This window comes from Dryobates pubescens, chromosome Z, assembly GCF_014839835.1.
Source record: "Dryobates pubescens isolate bDryPub1 chromosome Z, bDryPub1.pri, whole genome shotgun sequence".
NCBI lineage: Eukaryota > Metazoa > Chordata > Aves > Piciformes > Picidae > Dryobates > Dryobates pubescens.
In genome coordinates, this window is record NC_071657.1 from 77,467,465 (window position 1) to 77,481,698 (window position 14,234).

The 14,234-nt window shown below is 51.1% G+C and overlaps 1 protein-coding gene across 1 annotated transcript in view; it reads right to left on the reverse strand.

Annotated features, from left to right (window-relative positions):
• MCTP1 (multiple C2 and transmembrane domain containing 1) overlaps window positions 1-14,234 on the reverse strand; it is a 292,174-nt gene that overhangs the window by 200,711 nt on the left and 77,229 nt on the right. The window lies entirely within an intron of this gene.

Here is a 14,234-nt window from a genome sequence, read left to right on the forward strand (position 1 = left end):
AACCCAAACACACAGATTTAGTTAAAACCATCACAAAAAGCCCCTCTTCCTCCCTGCCTTTTGATGCTCCACATCGACCATGAAGGTGAACCAAACACCTTAAGCCTCTCTGCAGTGATTCAGCAGCTTGTATGTAAAGTGAATTTACAAATAATTACTTGGAGAAACACAAAACCAGTGAGAAACAGGCAGGAAATGTCATACACTGCTTCTGCAGGAGCAAGCAGAACTATTTAAGAGAATATTCAGGAGGTGGGGGAAAAAAAAGTGGGTTTGGTTTTGCTTTTTCACCCCACTGCTTCACTTCCCCCTCTGCTGACAGAACTCACAATGTCACAAATAAATGTTATGAAGTCTTCCACCAGCAGCACATGATTGAATGAACTTGAACACACAGAAAAAAACGCAACAGAACACCCCAAAAGAGCGATGAAAATGGAACTTATGTTAAATACGAACCCACTGTGAGATGTGTGGGCCAAGGGAAAACCAGGGAATAAAGTCCTGTGCAGAGGTCAGTGATGCAAGCCTCTAAAATGGAGTGGAATTCCCAGAAACAGCAGGAAAATGCAGATTCAACACCAAGACAGTAGCTCTGCAGGTTCGAAAGGAGGTGCTGCAGGGCCTCAGATCACAACTGTGCAGAAATCTGCGGACAGTGGGCACTCAACCCCTGCATTCAGCAGTTAAAGCAAACTTCTCACAGCCCCACACAAACCAGATGGTGTAAGAGACTAAATCTTGACTCTCTTGGTGTGAATCAGCAAAGATAAAAATCACCTTTGCTCCTCTCCCAGACAACAACTGCCCAGGGAGGAGGATGGTGAAAAGCCCCTCTGGAATGTCCAACAAGAAGTTAAGATTGCTGAGAAGGACCTGCCTGCTGGCTCAGCTCTGCCCACTGCTAGCACACCTGGCAGTCACATAAGCACTAAAGTGACTGGAGTGTGGGCCAGGGGGAGCTGCCATTCACTGAATAAAAGACACTGAGCCTTAGCAGCTTGGGACAGAGAGAGAAAAACCATCACCATGAACATCCAGCCTGGAAGCAGTCCAGGAACCCTCTCTCCACCACCACCACCACCATCACCACCACCATCACCACCACCACCACCATCATCACCACCACCACCACCATCACCATGCTCTAGGTTTTGCCTGCTGTAAAAAGAAGCAGCATTCCTGGAGAAGGGAAAAGACGTCTTGACTGAAAGCACCACATGTTGGAAGCTGCTTAGAGAAGGACTTGGACTTTGGGATCTTTCCCTCCCCTCCTCCTGGCACAAGCCAGCAAAGAGGACACTTCCTCCAAGCCAAAGTGGCAGCACCCTTCCTCAGACCCAAATCACCTTGGGGCTGGGGGTGGTGGTTAATATGGTTTTTCCTCAATACCCTAATATGATTCCTTTCCTGTTCTCTCTCTCTCTTCATTTTTCCTCTCTCTCTCTCCCTTCTTCTAGAAGTTCTGTGCCCTTAATCTGTTAATAAACAGCCTGGCTTTTGATACTTGGCCTCATTTGTGACTTTAATTTCACAACATGGGAACGCTCAGAAAGAACCACGACAGATGGTCAGAATGAACTCCACCAGTGAACTCCACTGGGCACAAGAGAGCTGGGGGTTATAAACCTGAGTGATTTTGAGATCAGCTCCAACCTGCTGTGAGCTACAAGGGTACAGGGAACCAGATGTCCCCATCTCTGGAGACATGCAACATCTGCCTGGATGTATTCCTGTGGGACCTTCTCCAGGTGACCCTTCCTTGGCAGGAGGCTTGGGCTGTAGGATCTCGAGAGGTCACTTCCAAGCCCTACCATTCTGTGACTCTATGATCTATGGAAAAGCACTCATGGGGCAAGCAAAGCATCTCAAATGTATCTGAGGAGCAAGATGGGCAGTATCTCTCCCTTTGAGTTTCACTTGCTCAAGGTTAACTTTCCTAAAATCAGAACTCGAGATAGCTACACAATATTTAAGGTCAGGTTCCTTGCAGGAATCTGAAATGTCAGTCTGCAGGCATTCTCAGCTGTAAATACCCCACGTATATGGAGACAGACTGAGAGAGTTGGGGTTGTTCAGTCTGGAGAGGAGAAGGCTCCAGGGAGACCTTATTGTGGCCTTCCAGGATCTGAAGTGGGCTACAAAAAAAGCTGGGGAAGGACTCTCTAGGGTGTCAGGCAGTGATAGGACTGGGGGGGGGGGAGCAAAACTAGAAGTGGGTAGATTCAGATTGGATGTTAGGAAGAAGTTCTTCCCCATGAGGGTGGTGAAACACTGGCACAGGTTGCCCAGAGAGGTGGTGGAAGCCTTATCCCTGGAGGTGTTTAAGGTCAGGCTGGATGTGTCTGTGAGCAGCCTGATGTATCATGAGGTGCCCCTGCCCATGGCAGTGGGGTTGGAACTGGATGATCCTTGAAATCCCTTCCAACCCTTGACAGTTCTATGACTCTATATGCAATGGCTTGAGGCCCAGAGGGACAAAGGTGACCAGTGGTGTCCCTCAGGGTTCCAAAGTGGGACCTGTGATATAGAGAGGTTGAGGGCACCCTCAGCAAGTTTGCAGATGATGCCAAGCTGAGTACCGAGGCTGACAGGACTGAGGGACAGGATCAATCCATCGGGATTTGGACAGGCTGGAGAAGTTGGCTCAGGAGAATCCCATAGGGTTCAATAAGGCAGTGTGCAAAGTCTTGCATCTGGGTCAGGACAATCCTCAGGCTGGGGATGATGAGACTGAGAGCAACTCTGCAGAGTACCTTGGGGTGCTGGTGGGAGGAGAAGCTGGACAGGAGCCAGCAATGGGCACTGGCAGCACAGAAGGCCAAGGGCAGCCCGGGTTGCATCCAAAGCAGTGTGGCCAGACCTGGAGAGAGGGGATCCTGCCCCTCTGCTCTGCTCTGGAGAGACCTCCCCTGCAGGACTGTGTCCAGCTGTGGGGACACCACCACAGGAGAGATCTGGAGCTGCTGGAGAGGCTCCAGAGGAGGCCACCACCAAGACGCTCAGAGGGCTGCAGAAGCTCTGCTGTGGGGCCAGGCTGGCAGAGTTGGGGCTGTGCAGCCTGCAGAAGAGAAGGCTCCAGGGAGACCTTAGAGAAGCCTTACAGTATCTGAAGGTGGCTAGAGGAAAGCTGGGGAGGGGGACTTTGGACAAGGGCTGGGAGTGCCAGGATGAGGGACAATGGCTTTGAGCTGGGAGAGGGGAGATTGAGATTGGAGATGAAGAAATTGTTGAGAGTGAGGGTGGGCAGACACTGGCACAGGTTGTCCAGGGAGGCTGTGGATGTCCCCTTCCTGGAGGTGTTGCAGGCCAGGCTGGATGAGACCTTGAGCAACCTGGGCTGGTGGGAGGTGTCCCTGCCCAATGGCAAGGGGTTGGAACTGGATGATCTTGAAGGTCCCTTCCAAGCACAAATTTTCTCTTGGCACAAACACTCCTTTGCTGGGGGTATCCAGAGAATGCTAAAGAAGGGGATGAGGTTTTTTAATTCCCCCTCATTCCAGTCTCTCAGACTGAACAGTAAATAAGCAAAGCTGTCTCTGCCCTGAACACATGGTTCTGAGAGATACAGAGAGGAGAAGAGACAAAGTACATTTAGAGAGGTATTTCATACTAGGATAGAATCAGTGGCTAGTTGAGATTTATTCTGGCAAAGGACACAACAGTTACTGAGGTTTGTGGTTTGGTTGTTTTCTAAGAGCTAAGTGGAAATCCAAATGATTCCTAAAATTTCATGGAAAGTAAGGATGGATTTGCATTTGCAACTCTTTTAAAACCAAGCTTAAGCACAAACTGCATAGCTCTGCACTTCACTAGTCACAAATGAGACAGTGAATCATTTAGAGAGGACATGTGAGCTAAATTCCAGGTTTTCAACAGCTCTTACAATAATTTGCTGCCACCACATAGAACACCCTGATTTTTTAATTTCTTTTTAATGACCAGTGAGGAGTTCCATCAATGGGAGTGATTTACAGAGAAAATTGCCATTTGAAGGGAGATGGTGAGGAAAACTCAAGTCCCATGTGAAGTCTCTTGTGCTTTTAGGGTGGAGTAGTTGAGTTGCCAGCAGTGAAAAGGAGCACAGGTTAGTGTAAGCTGCTGTACTCTCTGTGGATTTCATCCTGGAACGGCCTTCTTGGCACAGTCAAATTACTTCAGGATAACCTGAAGGTTGGAAGAGACCCCAAGGATCACCAAGTCCAACCTGTCACCACAGACCTCATGACTAGACCGTGGCACCAAGTGCCACATCCAATCCCCTCTTGAACACCTCCAGGGACGGTGACTCCAACACCTCCCTGGGCAGCACATTCCAATGACGAACGACTCGCTCAGTGAAGAATTTTCTCCTCACCTCGAGTCTAAACGTCCCCTGGTGCAGCTTGAGACTGTGTCCTCTTGTTCTGGTGCTGGTTGCCTGGGAGAAGAGACCAACCCCTTCCTGGCTACAACCACCTTTCAGGTAGTTGTAGAGAGCAATGAAGTCACCCCTGATCCTTCTCTTCTCCAGGCTAAACAACCCCAGCTCCCTCAGCCTCTCCTCACAGGGCTGTGCTCAAGGCCTCTCCCCAGCCTTATTGCCCTTCTCTGGACACGTTCAAGTGTCTCGATGTCCTTCTTAAACTGAGGGGCCCAGAACTGGACACAGGACTCAAGGTGTGGCCTAACCAATGCAGAGTACAGGGGCACAATGACTTCCCTGCTCCTGCTGGCCACACTACTCCTAATACAGGCCAGGATGCCATTGGTACTCCTGGCCACCTGGGCACACTGCTGGCTCATGTTCAGCCAGCTGTCAATCAGCACCCCCAGGTCCCTCTCTGTTTGGCAGCTCTCCAGCCACTCTGACCCCAGCCTGTAGCTCTGCATGGGGTTGCCGTGGCCAAAGTGCAGCACCTGGCACTTGGACTTGTTGAATGCCATGCCATTGGACTCTGCCCATCTGTCCAGTTGGTCAAGATCCCTCTGCAGAGCTTTTCTACCCTCTAACTGACCAGCGTCTGCTCCTAACAAGTCACCTTGGCCGTGGACAGTCCAGCAGAGGTCTGGATTTGTCAGCACCAAAGCTTCTGTTGCTGGGAGTAGGGTTAGTGACTTGGTTGGCCTAAAGAGTGGAGTCATGCAGTTAACAACCATTCCACTGGAGCGCTGAACATGATCTGGTTCTCTTCTGAAGTCCGAATACTTCCCAGAGCTGTCCCTGAGCAGCTTTGGGGAGAGAAAGGCTTTACAACTGCTGTGTTTGTTGGCAGGAATCTTTGCTCCTTTTCGAGGGTAGCCAAAGTGTAAGTATGGTTTGTTAGAACAAAGGCATAAACATCTGTGGAATTCAGCCTCATTCTTCCTCTGAGGAGTGGCTGAGGGAGCTGGGGGGGGCGTTTGTATGGAGAAGAGAGGAGACCTCATTGCTCTCTACAGCTCCCTGAAAGGAGGTTGGAGCCAGGTGGGCTTGGTTTCTTAGAATCATGGAATCATAGAATCAATAAGGTTGGAAAAAACCTCAAAGACCATCAAGTCCAACCTGTCACCCAATCTTCTCTCAAGAAATAAGCAATAGGACAAGAGGAAATGGTTTCAAGTTGCTCCCTGGGAGGGTTAGGTTGGACATGTGGAATAGTTTCTTCCCCAATAGTGTTGTCAGGGTCTGGCCCAGAGTGCCCAGGGGAGTTGTGGAGTCCCCATCCCTGGAGGGACTGAAAGGTTGTGCAGATGTGCTGCTGAGGGACATGGTTTAGTGGTGACCTGGCAGTGCTGGGCTAATAGTTGGACTTGATGATCTTGAAGGCCTCTTCCAATCAAAACCATTCTGGGATTGTCTGATTCTGTGGCAATGAAGGATTTAAGTGACCACATGCAGAGAGTAAACTGACAGATGGGTCAGGAAAGCAGAGATGCCGTACCGGAGTCAAGCAGAAACCCTGCGCTCAAACATTCCCCTGTTGGTGGAGAAAACCCATTTGGGTTTAAGGCAGACCTCTCATGCCCTTTCTGCAGAACCCTGTAGCATTTTGACTGACAGGGAAGCTGAAGCTGCAGAGTCTGCCTCTCAATCTGCTGGAAGAAAACCAGACAGCTGCTGGAAGTTAACTGGTGTGGGCTGGCTGTAGCTGCTTGTTTCTTGAGGAAGGGTCCCAACAGTGGTCAGCCCTGTCCTGGGCTGATCCTCAGCAGCCTGGGCAGCAGGGACAGGGAGGGGATACTGTCCCTTTGCTGGGCTCTGCTAGGCTCTGCTGAGACCACCCCCTGCAGTGCTGGGGCAGCTCTGGAGGGCTCAGCACAGCACAGACAGGGACCTCCATCAGATCCAGAGTAGGCCACAGCAGTGCTGGCGGGGCTGGAAGCCCTCTGCTGTGAGGCCAGGCTGGCAGAGTTGGGGTTGTTCAGCTTGGAGAAGAGAAGGCTCCAGGGACACCTTCTGGTGGCCCTTCAGTGCTCCAAGGAGCCCAGCAGAAAGCTGGGGTCAGACTTTTTCTCAGGGCCTGTTGTGACAAGGCAAGGCTGGATGGTTTGAAACTGAAAAAGGAAGACTGAGAGTGGAGAGAAAGGAGAAATGTTTGACACTGAGGGTGGTGAGAGCCTGGCCCAGGCTGCCCAGAGAGGTGGGAAATGCACCATGTCTGGCACCGCTGCAGGCCAAATTCCCTGGGGATCTCAGCAACCTGCTCTGGTTGGGGATGTCCCTGTTGGCTGCAGGGGGTGGCCTGCAGGACCTTTGGAGGTCCCTTCCAGCCCAAACCATTCTCTGATTCTGGGGCTCCATGATTCCTTTCTGCCTGCCTTTACTGGCAGCACACAGATCCATGGAGCAGTAGGAAGGTGAAATGTTGACTCCCTGCCTGGGAGAGGCAGAGTGCAGCTTGCTGGAGCTGAAGGCACCGAGATCTTTGCACGGGAATGGCATTGGCCACGTGGCCTTCCTTCCCCAGCAGGACTTGCAGCTGAGCTTTGTCTTGTTGCTAAGAGAGGCTGAACAGCATCTGAGCAGACATCCAGGCCCTGTGTTCTTTCCAGCCAGAGTCATCCCTGCCCTCCCCAATGACAGCCACTGTCCTCAGCTCTGCTCTCATCTGGTCTTCCTTGCAGGGAGTAAAATAACTACATAGAAAGGTTGAGATTCCAAGGCAGCAGATGGAGAACGGGAGAATCAGATGGTTTCACATCTTGGAGATCTTCCCTCATCAACCTCCCTCCACAGTGTGAGGCAGGTGCAAGATTTCTGGGTACCTTTTGAGGTATCCAAGCAACCTTCTGTAACCCAAGCCACAGAGACAAAGGGAGATTCAGAAGGGAGGCTGTGAGCAGAAAACAGAAGGATGAGCACAGAGCTTCCCAGCTTTCTCCTTTTAAAAAAAATACATGAATATTTCTTATGAAACATTAAAACATTGGGTTCTTAGATGACTGACTTCCTCCAGAAAGCAGCACACTGCACCCTGCCTTCACTCTTCTGCCACACACAGTGAAAACAAGTAAGTTTAAAAAACTCCAGGCATGAAGAAATTGCAGAGTTCATCATCTCTCTGCAAAGAGGTGGGAAATTCAGTATTTCATCATATTTCCACCTGAAACTGGACATGGTGTCTACATAATGCCACCACATGGAAATAAACAAGGTGAAGAGATCAGACCACAAACAAGTATCATTAAGGTGGGATGATTTGTTCACAGTCTTGTGTGTTTATATGCAGGCATGGAGGCTCCCACCTGCAATGTTCTAAACCAAAAACAAAAAAAAAGGGGGGGGGGGAGAGGAAGAGGGAATAAGAAGATGCAGCCTGCATGCAGCCTGCACGCTCTGACTCTTTCTCTCTTTTCCTGAAAGACAATTAAAAGTAGACTTCTGAAAAGGAGGGTTTCATGCCAAAGGACACCCCAAGCTGCCTGCGAAAATAAACCTTCACCTCTTCCCACCTCCCTGGGTGAGGGTAAGAGAGCACTGTCAGCAAGTTTGCTGATGACACAAAACTGGGAGCAGTGGCTGACACCCCCTCAGGTTGTGCTGCCAGCGAGACTTAGGCTGAGAATTGGGCAGGGAGAAACTGAATGAAGTTCAACAAGGGCAAGGGTAGTCTTGCACCTGGGAAAGAACAACCCCATGGAGCAGGACAGGTTGGGGACTGACCTGCTGGAGAGCAGTGAAGGGGAAAAGGACCTGGGGGTCCTAGTGGGTAGGAGGTTGATCATGAGCCAGCAATGTGCTCTGGTGGCCAAGGCCAAAGCCATTCTGGGGTGGATTAGAAGGGATGTGGTCAGTAGGTTAGAGAGGTTCTCCTCCCACTCTACTCTGCCCTGCTGAGGCCACATCTGGAATATTGTGTCCAGTTCTGGGCCCCTTAGCTCAAGAAGGACCTCAGGGAACTGCTTGAGGGAGTCCAGCACAGAGCCACAAAGATGATGAAGGCAGTGGAACATCTTGCTTATGAAGACAGCCTGAGGGAGCTGAGGGCTCTGTAGCTTGGAGAGGAGGAGCCTGAGAGGTGACCTCATTGCTGTGGATAAAGATGTGCAGGGTGAGTGCCCAGAGGCTGGAGCCAGGCTCTGCTGGGTGATGCCCAATGCCAGCACAAGGGGCAGTGGTGGAAGCTGAGGCATAGGAAGTTCCCTGGAAACATGAGGAACAATGTTTTCCCTGCAAGGGTGACAGAAGACTGGAGCAGGCTGCCCAGGGAAGTTGTGGAGTTTCCCTCTCTGGAGATATTCATGACCCATCTGGATGTGTTCCTATGTGTCCTGCCCTACATGACCTTGCTCTGGCAGAGGAAATTGGACTGGATGATCTCCAGAGTTCCCTTCCAGCCCCTAACATTCTGCACCTCTGTAATTCTATGAAAGAAGAGATGTCTTTAGAAAGTACTTTTCAGAATTCCTTAGGGAATATCACAGATATCTTTGGGTATCTAAGCAACCTTTCAAGATCATAATGAGCTGGAGAAACCCCACAATCCGTCCTCTCCCAGCCTGACCTCACCTCTTCATCCATCAGCCCTCATGCCAAGCAGCGCACCACCTCTCTCTATTGCTTGTGCCCATGTGAACAGACTCTGCTTTTACCACATCTCCTTGTTAGTTACTCTCATCACCAGGACACACTCCTCCTCTGTGCCCTTGAACACAAAATCTGTTGTTCAAGAACAGCTGGACAAGGGACAGGAATAGAACAGTGTGCCTACTACAAACTCATTAAAAAACAAAAAAAGGCAACAAAACCAATAAAAAACCAACTATTAAAAGGAAATAAATAATGCAGGTCTGTGTCCTGCAGAGGCACCCAAAGAATACAAATAATTACACTGCCTTGGGAGCTTTAAATAAAGTACCCAAGAACAAAGGAATTACCTCATTACTCTCTACAGCTCCCTGAGAGGAGGTTGGAGTGAGGTGGGGGCTGGTCTCTTCTTCCTCGTATTAGGTGATAGAAGGAGAGGCAATGTCCTGAAATGGTGTCAGGGGAGGGTTAGCTTGGACATGAGGAATAATTTCTTTACTGCAGGAGTAGTCAGGAATTGGCACAGGCTGCCCAGGGAGGTGGTGGAGTCCCCATCCCTGGAGGTGTTCCAGAAACGTGTGGCCATAGCACTTTGGGGCTGTGGTTTGGAGGCCATGGTGGGGTTGGGTTGATGTTGGACTGGGTGATCATGGAGAGCTTTTTCAAGACAAACAATTCCCTGATTGTATGATGAAGGCCATGACTCTATCATGTACTCACTAAGACCTGTCTGTTTTGGAAAAGGGCAGAAACATTTACAGCAGGCAATGCAGTGCCAGCACAAATCGTCAGAGAGGCTGTGCCAACCTTCACTCTTGTCTTAACTCTTCCTGGAGACTGCCTGCAACATGTACAAGCCAACGGGTCTCCTGATGATCCTGTTACTTTGGGCAGAGGACTAGTGTCACCTCCAGTGTCCACCTACCCTGGGCATGAGTGGGACACACAGAGGGATGGTGGCCACCCAGATTTTGTTTCCTGATGACAACACAAAGCTGTGTGGTGTGCTGGACTCACTTGAGGGCAGGGGTGGCATCCAGAAGGATCTTGACAGGCTGGAGAAGGGGGCCAGTGACAACTGCATGAGGTACAACAAGTCAAAGGGCAAGGTAGGTGCAAGGCGCCTGAGTAAGGCCATCCCCAGGCACAGATCCAGGCTGGGTGCAGAGTGAACTGAGAGCAGCCCTGAAGAGAGAGCCTTGGAGGTGTTGGGTGTTGAGCAGCTCCCCAGGAGCCAGCAGTGCCCTCCTGCAGCCCAGCAGGCAGCTGTGTGCTGGGCTGCAGCCAGAGGAGTGTGGGCAGCAGGCAAGAGAGGGGATTCTGCCCCTGGACTCTGCTCTGCTCAGACCTCACCTCCAATCCTGCCTCCAGTTCTGGTGTCCCCAGCACAAGAAGGACACAGAGCTGGCGGAGGGAGTCCAGAGGAGGCCACAAAGATGATCCAAGGGCTGGAGCAGCTCTGCTGTGAGGCCAGGCTGAGGGAGCTGGGGGTGTTCAGCCTCAAGAACAGAAGACTTCAGGAGGACTTTTTTGCTGAAAGGAGCCTACAAGAAGGCTGCAGAGGGACTTTTCCTGAGGGTGTCTGAGACAGGACATAGGGGAATGGTTTGAAGCTGAGGCAGAGTAGGGTTAGACTGGAGCTGAGGAAGAAGTCCTTCAGTGTGAGGCTGACGAAACTCTGGAACAGGCTGCCCAGGGAGGCTGTGGCTGCCTCCTGCCTAAGGGTGTTGAAGGCCAGGCTGGATGAGAGATTGAACAACTGAGTCTAGTTGAGAGGTGTCCCTGCCCTTGGTGGGGAGATTGGAGGAGATGATCTCTGAGGTCCCTTCCAAACTGAGCCATTCTATGATTCTATGATTTTTTGGTCCTGGGGTTCAAAGAAGAATGCTTTAGGACTTGCTTTTGTAAGCACCTCGAGTACTGTGTCCAGTTCTGGGCCCCTCAGTTTAGGAAGGAGGTTGACTTGCTGGAACGAGTCCAGAGAAGGGCGACAAGATTGGTGAGGGGCTTGGAGTACAAGCCCTATGAGGAGAGACTGAGGGAGCTGGGGTTGCTTAGCCTGGAGAGATGGAGACTCAGGGGTGACCTTATTGCTCTCTACAACTACCTGAAGGGAGGTTGTAGTCAGGCAGAGGTTGGTCTCTTCTCCCAGGCAACCAGTACCAGAACAAGAGGACACAGTCTCAGGCTGCGCCATGGGAGGTTTAGGCTGGAGGTTAGGAGGAAGTTTTACACAGAGAGAGTGATTGCCCATTGGAATGGGCTGCCTGAGGAGGTGGTGGGGTCGGGGTTGCTGTTGCTGGGGGTGTTCAGGGCAAGGCTTGACAGGGTGCTTGGTTGCATGGTTCAGTTGATTAGGTGGTGTTGGATGATAGGCTGGACTTGATGATCTTGAAGGTCTCTTCCAACCTGGTTTATTCTATTCTATTCTATTAAGCCATGTTGCTCTAGATGTCAGTTCACCAGCTGTAAATAGTGCTGGATGGAAAGCTGCTAAACAATGGAACAGAAGTAAACCATGTCAAAATAGATGCAGCTGCCTGCTAGACATCTGCTGATAAACATTATGCAAATATTTGGTGAGACAATTGGCAGGTCTCATAGATAGGGCTTTAAACTAGATTCGAAAGGGGAAGGGGCTGAAACCAGTCCCCCCAGGCAGGAGTCTGGGGGTGATAAGCTTGAGCCAGAGGTGAAACCAGCAGCCCAGCTGAGGTGCATGTACACTAATGCATGAAGCATGGGTAACAAAGAAGAGGAGCTGGAAGCCTTGTTGCAGCAGGAAAGTCATGACGTAGTTGCCATCAGAGAGACGTGGTGGGACGACTCACATGACTGGAGCACTGCAATTGATGGCTACAGGCTCTTCAGGAGAGACAGGCAAGGAAGAAGGGGTGGAGGGGTGGCCCTGTACATCAGGGAGGCACTAGATGCCATTGAGCTGGAGATCAGGGATCATCAGGCTGAGTGCCTGTGGGTGAGAATTAGAGAGAAGGCCAACAGGGCTGACATCCTGGTTGGAGTCTGTTATAGACCACCCAACCAGGAGGAAGAAGTTGATGAAGCATTCTATAGGCAGCTTAAGGCTGTCTCAAGATCTCCTGACCTTGTCCTCATAGGTGACTTCAACCTGCCTGACATCTGCTGGGATCTCAACACAGCAGAGAGGAGACAGTCTAGGAGGTTCTTAGAGTGCATGGAGGACAGCTTCTTATCCCAGGTGCTGCGTGAGCCTACCAGGGGCAAGGCTATGCTTGACCTCCTCTTCACCAGCAGGGAAGGGCTGGTGGGTGATGTGGTGGTCGGAGGCTGTTTAGGGGCCAGCGACCACGAGATAATTGAATTTTCAGTACTCAGTCAATCTAAGAGGGGCAGCAAGAAGACCTCCACTCTGGACTTCCAGAGGGCAGATTTCAGGCTACTTAAGGAACTAACTCAGAAGGTTCCTTGGGAAACAGCCCTTAGAAACAAAGGGGTCCAGGAGAGCTGGGACTACTTCAAGGAGGAACTCTTGAAGGCACAGGATCAGGCTGTGCCAATGCACCGGAAGAGGAGCCGCCGGGGCAGACGGCCAGCCTGGATGGGTGATGAGCTTCTAAAAGAACTAAGGGAAAAAAAGAGGATGAATCATCTTTGGAAGAAAGGTGAGGCAACCCATGAAAAGTTTAAGGATGTTGCTAGGTCTTGTAGGAAGAAAATTAGAGAGGCAAAAGCACATTTGGAGCTTAGACTGGCCTCTGCTGTGAAGGACCACAAAAAGTCCTTCTATAAATACATTAATAGCAAGAGGAAGGGCAGGGACAACCTCCACTCCTTGGTTGACACAGAGGGAAACGTTGTAACAAAGGATGAGGAGAAGGCAGAGTTCCTTAACACCTTCTTTGCCTCAATTTTTTTCTAGCAGGACAGAATGTCTTCCAGACAGCTGGCCTGCAGAGCTGGCAGAAGGAGGCTGGGAGCAGCATAGTCTTCCTCTGTTCCAGAATGGGGTAGTTGGTGATCTGCTGAGCCACTTGGATCCCCACAAGTCCATGGGACCAGATGGGATCCATCCTAGGGTGCTGAGAGAGCTGGCAGATGTGCTGGCCAAGCCGCTCTCCATCATTTTTCAGCAGTCCTGGCTCACTGGAGACATCCCAGAGGACTGGAAGCTGGCCAACGTGGTGCCCATCCACAAGAAGGGCTGGTTGGATGAGCCAGGGAATTATAGACCTGTCAGCCTGACCTCAGTGCCAGGCAAGATTATGGAACAGGTCATCCTGAGTGCAATCACACAACACTTAGAGGATGGCCAAGGGATCAGGCCCAGTCAGCATGGGTTTAGGAAGGGCAGGTCCTGCCTGACCAACCTGATCTCCTTCTATGATCAGGTGACTGCCTGGTGGATGTGGGGCAGGCTGTAGATGTATCACAGTATCACAGTATAACTAAGGTTGGAAGAGACCCCAAGGATCATCAAGAGCAACCTGTCACCACAGACCTCATGACTAGACCATGGCACCAAGTGCCACGTCCAATCTCCCCTTGAACACCTCCAGGGACGGTGACTCCACCACCTCCCTGGGCAGCACATTCCAATGACGAACGACTCGCTCAGTGAAGAACTTTCTCCTCACCTCGAGTCTAAACCTCCCCTGGCTCAGCTTGAGACTGTGTCCCCTTGTTCTGGTGCAGGTTGCCTGGGAGAAGAGACCAACCCCTTCCTGTCTACAACCACCTTTCAGGGAGAGGGCAATGAGGTCACCCCTGAGCCTCCTCTTCTCCAGGCTAAACAACCCCAGCTCCCTCAGCCTCTCCTCACAGGGCTGTGCTCAAGGCCTCTCCCCAGCCTTGTTGCCCTTCTCTGGACACGTTCAAGTGTCTCGATGTCCTTCTAAAACTGAGGGGCCCAGAAATGGACACAGTACTCAGCCCTCCAGCCAGTTCCTAACCCATCACAGAATGTTGCTGTTCAATCCAGGAGCTGACAGCTTAGTCTACCTGGACCTCAGCAAGGCCTTTGACACCGTCCCTCATGGCAGACTCCTGGCCAAGCTGTCAGCTCATGTCTTGGACGGGAGCATACTGCGATGGGTTAGGAACTGGCTGGAGGGCCGAGCCCAGAGAGTGGTGGTGAATGGTGCCACATCCAGCTGGCAGCCAGGCACCAGTGGTGTGCCCCAAGGATCAGTGCTGGGCCCTGTGCTCTTTAACATCTTTATTGATGATCTGGATGAAGGCATCGAGTCCATCATCAGTAAATTTG